The following is a 9,679-nucleotide window of genomic DNA, read 5'->3' as shown; positions in this document are numbered from 1 at the left end:
TGGAGGGTTGGGGAGAAGTGACTTGGAACCCCGGCTTGGAAGCTGATAGGCTGAGGGATGCAAAAAAGGGGATTGGGGCTGGATGCCATCATGGGGTCGTAGGTTCTCCATCCCAACATATATGAACCAGCTTATTAATGCAAAAATGTCTACATCACATTTAAGAATGGTTTCCAAATGATCATCATTAAAAGATAATTCTGTCTCTTGCCTATTATTTTACCATTCCCTTTCTCCTAACAACTAGGTGTATAAAACTTCTCTCTCAGGACTATACCTCATGCTCCCGATGGTTTGGATTGCAACCCACAAAAGCTTATTCAATAATCTATTTATTAGTTTTAAGTTGCCATACGATTCTTTGTGCTGCTAAAGATTGATGATGCTATCTTTCTGGGGTGTTCATTTCTCTGAAATGTCCATATTGTGGACTGAAACAGTAAACGAGGCCCTACAGCAGGTAATAACATCTTCAAAAGAAGGTGATATCCACGCGGAATTTTTTTTTTTCAGTTCTGACCCAAGTGGTGGAACTCAATAATGATAACAGAATAAGAGAGTCAGACTTTCCAAGTGTAAATTGCTGTGTTAAGAATTTTAGTGTTTCGTTTGGTAGTTTTGATTGTTACATGTACAACCTGCTTTTCCTCCAGGAGTGCAAGCAACTTACATAGGATTGTTGTTACCGTATAGAAATCTATTTTACTAGTTTTACAAGCTTGTTAAATCCCATTGCAGATGTGTTGGTCAAAAAAGCTAGATACAAATTTGATATAAGCAGGACTTGAATTTTTGTTTCTTGGTTTAATTGTGAAGCTAAGAATTGGAAGGAATAATAAACAGAGGTTTAAATTTTGTACTTGTGTTTTATTAGTCTGTGACTGTAAATAAATTGCATTTGAATAAACAGAACTGTTTAGTCCTGCTAACTTTAAACTAGCTTCTAAAAGCCTTAATACTAATCTTAATACTCAATCTTGGCCAAATAATTGGCCTTATCATGTTAGTTCAGTGTTTCTCAACCTTGGGAAGTTTAAGATGTGTGGACTTCAATTCCCAGAATTCCCCAGCCAGCATAGCTGGGAATTCTGGGAATTGAAGTCCACACATCTTAAACTTCCCAAGGTTGAGAAACACTGTGTTAGTTGCTGAATTGCAATAGGATACAGTATAAATGTAAAAATAAATAACAAACCAATATTTCTCTCTACATGTCATGTGGGCACAGGGTCAGTTTCAGGCGAAGGGAGTTGTGCCAGTAGATCAGTAATCAAGGACTGTGAACCATCCCCATTCACTAGGGGTGCATTTCAAATATATTAGCCAGGTGTTTGGTCTCAGATACAATGGTCATTTCTGAGAATCACTGGTTTCTTCCTTTTTTTTTTTTTTTGAATGATTATATTTCGTCACCATGCAATATTGTACCTAACAGATAGCTTTGTGAGAGAATACTATCATATATAACCCACAAGGTCCAAAATCTAAATGTGTAAGTATGGACAACTGGTCTGAGAAAGTTGAAAGAATAAAAATCTTCACCATTCTCATCCTTTTTGTTGGTATTGTAAAAGAGGTTTCTATCACAGTGAAGAATAAAGATCTCTTTATTGTAGCGGGTGAAAGCAAATGCAGATCTTTCAGAATGTAGTGAGTAGGAACATATCCATGGAAAATTGGCTGGGATTCCCCCCCCCCCAGAGTAAACTAGGCAAACTGTCAGAAAAAAAAATTATAACATTTTGCTATCGTAATTTATATTCTGTGTGTGCTGTTGAGTCAGGCTTGACCCCTGGTAACTGCCACACTAGGCTTATTCAAGGTGAATATATTAAAAGCTAATTACCTACTATTGGAAATATACAATTAAAACAACTATAATTGTGCAATATTTGATTGCATTTCATCTGCAGCTTTACAAAGTTGGTAATTCAGGAAGTATGATTTTGTGGTAATTTAAAACTTATTTTTTTAACATATCTATTATTTTCTTTCAGCCCAAATACAACAAATCTTGACAAGCTAATAGGAAGAAAAGATTATGTACTGCTCACCTTTTGACATAAATAAGCCACTGGGTCAATTTACAATTACTGTAATTACTGTACTTTTCTCATCATGAAGGATGCAATTGAGAAATTTCTGCTTTAAGCACCAATTTGTTTTTGATTGTTTCTGTTTGTGATGTGACGCTTAGTACAATCACAAGCCATGTAGCAAAACCTATCAACAATATTAGATGAGTGCTGTTTGTGGAAACATACCACATTTCCTCACTGCAAAGAACTGCTTCCTAAATGAGATATCTTAGGGAGATGTGTGAAGGTTTATCTACTACAAATTGCAACTGAGAACATTATTTACTATGCTATCATGCCATTACCCATAACAGCCATTTGTTCAATAATTGAAAGGAATTACATTCTACGTACATTAATTCTATTTAATGGCCTAAGTTACCCCCAGATTTTACCGGTTTCAGAGCACAAATTATTGTAGAAAATTCACGGACTGCATGATGCTCATTATGCTTTGAAGTGGCTTTTCTGGGAGAGGCTCATGGACCCTTTCAAGTCTGCAGATCATGTTTGCTGGCAAATACTTAACAACCTCTGTTCGTTCTTTCTTTCTTTCTTTCTTTCTTTCTTTCTTTCTTTCTTTCTTTCTTTCTTTCTTTCTCTTTCTTTCTTTCTCTCTCTCTCCCTCTCTCTTCTTTCTTTCTCCTTCCTTCCTTCCTTCCTTCCTTCTCTAGAAATTCATTAACTAATTATATGTTTGTCACTGCCCCCCCCATTTATTACTCTTCAAAAGATAAACATCTACCCTTTCTCCCCCATATATTAAAAACCTGGTCCCTACTATGGATGTTTATGTCAGAATAAATGATGAAGATGGCTTAAGTCAAGCTTGACATCTGGTGATTGCATCTATACTTTTCTTGGCAGTATAATAAAAGCAATTGCTATTGCCCTCTTCCAGGATATTTTTTTCAACTTCCCAGGGATGCTAACAGCCTTGGAATTCCCAGACAGACCACTGTCCCAGTATTTACTCTGGAAAACTAGGGAGGGTTTCTTCTGAAATGCTCCCCATGCCCTCTCTCCTTCTGTGGACTGAGAAATCTTTTATATGTGGGTTGTCTAGTCTGCAGCTCTTCTTCCTGTCTCCCATAGTCATTCCCACATACCATTACTTCTACTGGACTTCTAGGATCATCTAAGGTTGGCCAAGGGCTACCACCTGTGGGGAAAACTTAGTCATCTTTCATGCATAAGGTTAAAGCAGAAATCCTTTGGATCCCCTTATAATCCTGCAACTTATTTCTGTATCAGAATTTTATTTATTTTTATTGTCAGTGGGATTACTACAACGTGTAATTACTACAACGTGTAATTGCTACAATGTGTAATGTAGTAACATCTGTGAATAGTTAGTGCTGAGAAACAAAAATTGCTCTATCATCTTTAGTATACATTTGGAGAAATAGTATAACTTGTCCTGCTGCCAGCTGGCTACCTGATGAGAATTTTAAGACGATTTGATCTCAATTAATTGTGTTGAAGGAACAAATTCTGTTGTCACAAATGACAGGGAATAGTTCCTCAGTGGAGGAACAGAGTTGCAGTTCATATCCCTCTCTCTCCATTTTCCTGCAGCAGAGCATCTTACAAAACTCTTTACCATTTCCTTCTCTGTTCCCAACTAACAAAATATCCCTTAAGACAAGCTCTGACGATCATTTATTTTTCATTCTGATGCACTATCTCTGGAAAAACGTTGTACCCAAGAATCTGGCAGTGAGGAGGGAAGAAAAGACAGGGAAAAGCCACCATTCTGTTTCTAAGATGGGCTTTCACCAAAGGGGGGGGGTAATATGAGCCCCCACTCGACCCCAAAGACTGTAAAACCATGCTCTAATTTAATTGGCCATAAGCAGAACTGGAATGTGTTGTAGCTTTTTTGCTTCACAAATATTTGTCTCTGCAAAAGATAACTCCCTGTTGTCCAAAAATCTGACTGTATGAGTTTCTATGTCAGCAAATATGTATAAAAGATATAATGCAGGAACTCTTCTAGCAGCATGATGGGACACTGTTGGTGGCACATCAGAGCCACCCTTTGGTTTCTCAAGATGCTTCTGTGACAAAGCAGCGTGCCAGTGTTAGATCAGTGCAGCCTGACGTAAAGAAGTCCTGAATTCGGTTGTGTGTACTAGTGTTCCTTTGAACACCTCCTGTGGTACCTAACTTTAATTGTTCCTTGAGTTGTTTAATTAAAATTTTAATTAAAGAGGAACCTGGAAATCTGCAAATCAAAGCACCCAACTCTGGGATAATTTTTTATTTACAAGGATGTCTCTAGGCCCTGCATTATGCTCCTCAGGCTGTTTTAGAAAATATAAAGTTTGGGTATCTGCAGCCCAGTGCTTTTATGGAGAAGTGCCAACTGTGCAGAACCACAAAGACAGAGGTAGAGTTTGGGGTAAGGAGGCATCCTAGGACACCAGAGAAACGTCAAGAAGCCATCTTGCCCAACTGGCTTCTGGCAAATGGGCTTTTCTGACTGGCCTTGACCACCATAGTAGTCTTGTTATAAACAGTTAAATCACTTGCACGGCAATCAATTTCTGACAGTACAGAAATTGTACACATGGTGCTAACATTCCCAGATGTGCCCTCAAGGCCAAAACATTACCTGCCCCTGCTTTAAGATCGGCCCCAAACCCTCTAGTATTTTCTTATATGGGAGTTGTCTAGTCCCCTAATAATTTTGCCCCTTTTTCAGCTCCACAGTATCTTTTTTAAGGAATGGTAAACACTGAGAGTCAAACTTTGGTTATATGTATGAAGAAACAATCAGTACCTGAGCTGTCCTAGAGGCTTGATGCCAGGAGCTTATTATGTACCTGAGATGTAAAATAATATGACGTGCTATATCAATGTTTCTCAACCTTGGCAACTTTAAGATGTGTGGACTTCAGTTCCCAGAATTCCCCAGGCAGCCTGCTTGTGCAAACTTGTGCATATATAATCGGTAAAGGCACATAAAGGGGCCTGGATGGGGGACAACAGGCTTCAACTGAACCCTGGTAAGACGCTGTGGGTGGGAGCCTCAAGATCTAGGAGTTTATCATCTTTGGTTCTTGATAGGGTTGCACTATCCCAGACAGACCCGGTGCGTAATCTGGGGGTCCTCCTGGACTCATGACTCCTATTCGAAGAGCAGGTGGCAGTCGTGGCTAGGAGGGCCTTTGCGCAACTTCGTGTTATGTGGCAGTTACGCCCCTTCCTCGATCAGGAGGCCCTCTGCACGGGCACTCATGCCCTGGTCACCTTCCGGTTGGATTACTGTAACGCGCTCTACATGGGACTACCCTTGAAGAGTATCTAGAAGCTATAGCTGGTGCAGAATGCGGTGGTGCGGACAGTTCTGAATGGCCCTGGGGGGCACATATAACACCGCTGTTACGCAAGTTGCATTGGTTGCCAGTTTGCTTCTGGGTCCAATTCAAACTGTTGGTCATCACGTTTAAAGCCTTTCATGGCACAGGACCAGGTTATCTGAGGAGCTGTCTTACCCTGGTTACTTCAGCCCGCCCCACTTGGTCCAGCAGAAGGGGCATGTTGCAGACCCCACCAGTCAAGGAATTTTGACTGGTAGGGTCTAGGTAGAGGGCCTTTTCTGCTGTGGCCCCCGCCCTATGGAACAATCTGCCTCCCGAGGTCCGGTGTGCCCCCACTCTCATGGCCTTCAGGAAGGGGGTGAAATCCTGGCTGTGCCAGAAGGCCTGGGGGCCATATGGGGGCTTGCACCAGTGGAGGCTTGTGGGGTGATTGACCGTGCCCCCCCACGTCATCTTGAATGTTTTTAGTATTTATGTATAGGGTTTGTTTTTTTATACTTGATTTTTAATGGATTAATTTATTTTAATTATTTATGAGCTATTTTTAATTGTTTATGGGGTTTTTGATTTTAACTGTGAGCCGCCCAGAGTCACCCATTTGGGGAGATGGGTGGCATACAAATGTAATAAGAAAATTAAATAAATAAATAAATACATACATACATACATACATACATACCTACCTGCAAGGACGAAAACTTGTTTTGATGCCTGCGTAAAAATAATATGCATTCCTATTTTGTATGCAGCATTTCCCCAAAGTTATCATAGGCGTTCTTCTAATTAGGCTGACAAAAAATAATTATAGCTGTGGTGCTCATCACTTAAAATTGACCCCCCCCCCCAAAAGTGCATATAGAACTCATTACTACTCCTATGGTGCTGAAAGAAAGTTTGTGAACTCTTTAGAATGTTCTCTAATCCTGCAGTCATGTGATCTACAATGGGATCACAACAGCACACTGTTTTGTGTATTTTTTTAAAACCAGAATCTGTTCTTCTATGACTAGGGCTTAGATGAAACTCGGAAAATATCGTAGATTTCAGTACTACAGGATTACGTATAGTTCACACACTTTCTCTCACAACTGAACATAGAATGGACGTTGGAAATGAAGGAAAGAAAACTCATGAAAGAGGAGTGTTAAGTTAGCATGCTAATGAGGATTTTGTTTCATTTGAAAATTATCCTTTGTACATCTCATCTGATTAGCCCCTAAATAAATCTCCTTTAGATTTTCAGACAGACTATTGCTCCTTGACTGGGGGTCTCTCTTTGTTCTTAGTGGTTGTACTAAGTGACAGAAGCTACTTCTGAAATTTCCACAAATGTCAAAAACAGCTTTCTGAAAGTGGGGCGCTTACATTATCTTATCCTTTGGGATCAGAGCCCCTCGACAAAATTAAGGGAGGGCCAAATTCTTAGAATTCATTCATTTATACTTTTTCTGACTCAAATGTTGTGTGTTGACACTCAAAAGAAATCAACGCTAGTTAGAAACAAAGTCAAGAACACTTGAATATAGGGGAGTGTCACACATTCCAACTTACAGTGTCACAGGAAAATAACTTTGATTTGAACCACATACAATTAAGCAGCCTTTTAATTTCCCTTTGGTTCTTCAGTTGACATGCAACAGGGTTCAGACTGTCTTAACTGTATTCAGATATCAAGGTGCTGGGGAACAGGCATATTTATGTTTCTGCACCTGGCAAAGAACAGGCAATCAGAACTTACTTTTCTTGGACAACAGTTGAGTACAGAGAGCAATCAGTCCTTGATTGCTAGCCAGCAATGAGCATCTCATTCTGCCTTTTTAGTATTATGCCAAAACAGACATCCTTTCCCTTTAATTCAAAAAAGAAAGGAAAAGATATTGAAATTACTGGTGTCCCTGTAGGAATCATGACATGCCCTGCAGAATTATTCTACTCTAAGCATCAGCTAATATCCTTTACTGTCACATTGACTGGTGCTTCTCCTAACTCCCCACACATCCCTCTTTTCCACTGTGCTGCATTGTGGGTAATTGTATTTTGCTACAGTACTTTTCCATATGGTGTCATTGTCTATATCTATCTATCTATCTATCTATCTATCTATCTATCTATCTATCTATCTATCTATCTATCTATCTATCTATCTTATATGCTGTTCCAATTGATTTTGACTCTGATCAATTTATATATATTTTTTACCTATTTCTGAAAAAAAAGGTAAAAAAAATGAATAACAATGCAATATCACAGTACAAATCACAGTTCAGTGCCAATAAAATAACTCAGTTTCAACCCAATCTCAAATTATAAAAGGAAACAGTTCATAACAATTCTGTCTCTAGAATTCTGTCCCTTTCTGCTGAGAAAGCCAAGTTTTAAAGAAGGGGGAAAAGTGATGGAAAAGGCCTCCCTCCGAGGCCCCTGATGACAGCAATCTCTGAGGGAAGGGACCTGGAGAGGTCCCATTCTACCTGATCTTATCAAGCAGGAAAAAACAATTGGGAGAATGCCTCCCCAAACATTTCTACTTCCTGAGCTGTGAAGGGCTTCAAAGGCAACAACCAGCCCTATGAACTGCACCTGGAAGCAAACTGGTAAACACTGCAGGCCTCTAAGTAGCGGTGTTACATGGGCAGATCATGAAGCACCCATAACTGCTCAAGCTACCACATTCTGGACCAATGGAGCTTCTGAATGGTCTTCAAAGGCAGCCCCACGGAGAGCACATTGCAAGAGCCCAGATGTGAGATTACAGTATGAGTGACAGAAAAGGCCTCCTGTCCCAAGAGAGATCATCACTGTCAGACCAGAGGGAGTTGTGCAGCATTTTGTGTAAATGGTGTATGTGTGTGAGCAGCATAAGTATGGCACAGGTGTGAGCAGGGATGATTGTCGTATGTGTGAATGTACATATTTGAATCAAGTGAATGAGCTGTGAATATTGGGGCAAGCACACCATTTGAATTATGGCTTTATCCTCTCTCTGACGGCCCAGGGCCCCAACGTGTTTGCTCAGAGTCAAAGCACCCTCAGGCCAAATGAGACTTCTTGCCTACTCTGAATAGCTATGGACCTCTAGCATCTAAGCCTCTGAGATGTCAGTGATGCAACTGTTACCGTCTGAGGTCTGTTAACCAATGGGGATATCAGAACTGCAATATAGGTAGTCCTCACCAAGCACAACTGAGACTGGCAACTCTGTCACTAAGTGATGGGGTCATAAAGTGAAAAATCAGGTCAGCCTACCTGACTTAACGGCAGTTTGTCAGTTCCGGCTGCAGTTGTTAAGCAAATCACCGCGGGCTGTTAAGTGCGACATCATGTGACCACAACTTGCAACTTCCTGCTGGCTTCCCCATTGACTTTGCTTGTTGGAAGCCTGCTGCTAAGGCCACAAATGGTGATAATGTGACCACAGGGATGCCACGATAGCCAGAACTTCAAGGACTGGTCATAAGTCTCCTTATTCAGTGCAGTCATAACTTTGAATGGTTGCAGAACAAATGGTTGGTAAGCAAGGACCTGTATTCTGCACGCTTCTGCCACAGAGATATCCTCCTGCTATAACTCTAAATCTGCAAACCTCTGGTCATTGTGTCATTACACCTTTCCTTTCAGATCCATCGGCTTATATGCCTCACCCAACCTTTTACATAAATATATGTATTAATTCAAGTGGGGGTGCTGTTACACTGCAGAAGCCAAACCTAAGCATTACCTTTTTTTTCCAAGATCTCCTCCGAATCCCCGGTGGGGGACTCTGCAGCCCTGCAAAGCTTAATCTGCAGCTGAATAATTCATTGATAAGCAATTAATAATAATAATGATAATGATAATGAAATTAAGAATTAACTGACTCAGAAAAAGGACAAAGGAAAGGAAGGATAATGCAACGAGGCCTGGGAGAGAGAGAAGAAGAGGTGTCAGATAACTTCGTAGCTGTTTAATTTCCGGCCCCTATTTTGCAACGCGCTCCCCAAATCTCCCACCGGCAGCCCGGAAAACCAAGGGCTGAAGAGCGCCGTGCCGGTGAAGCCGCGCGAGCGTGACACGCATAACAACAAACGGGGTCCCCGAAGGGCTGCAAAGACCCCGCCCAGCCCAAGCAGCCGCTAACCTGCCGCCGAGGGTGACGTCACACCGCTGAAGTCCAGCCGGCGCTTCCAGGCGGGGAGAAAAGGCGGCGCTCCCTGGGGCTTGGCCCTTCCGGTTGCCTAGCGACCACCCCTCCGGCTCCGGCGCCGCCTCTCGCCCGGCTCGGCCGAAGTGCGCAGG

Source organism: Python bivittatus, unplaced genomic scaffold (genome assembly GCF_059951505.1).
Source record: "Python bivittatus isolate LINGU-HERP-01145 unplaced genomic scaffold, Pbiv_v1 ctg000120_np1212, whole genome shotgun sequence".
In the NCBI taxonomy this organism is placed as follows: Eukaryota; Metazoa; Chordata; class Lepidosauria; order Squamata; family Pythonidae; genus Python; species Python bivittatus.
The sequence above is the reverse complement of the archived record's forward strand: the minus strand, read 5'-3'. Positions refer to the sequence as shown.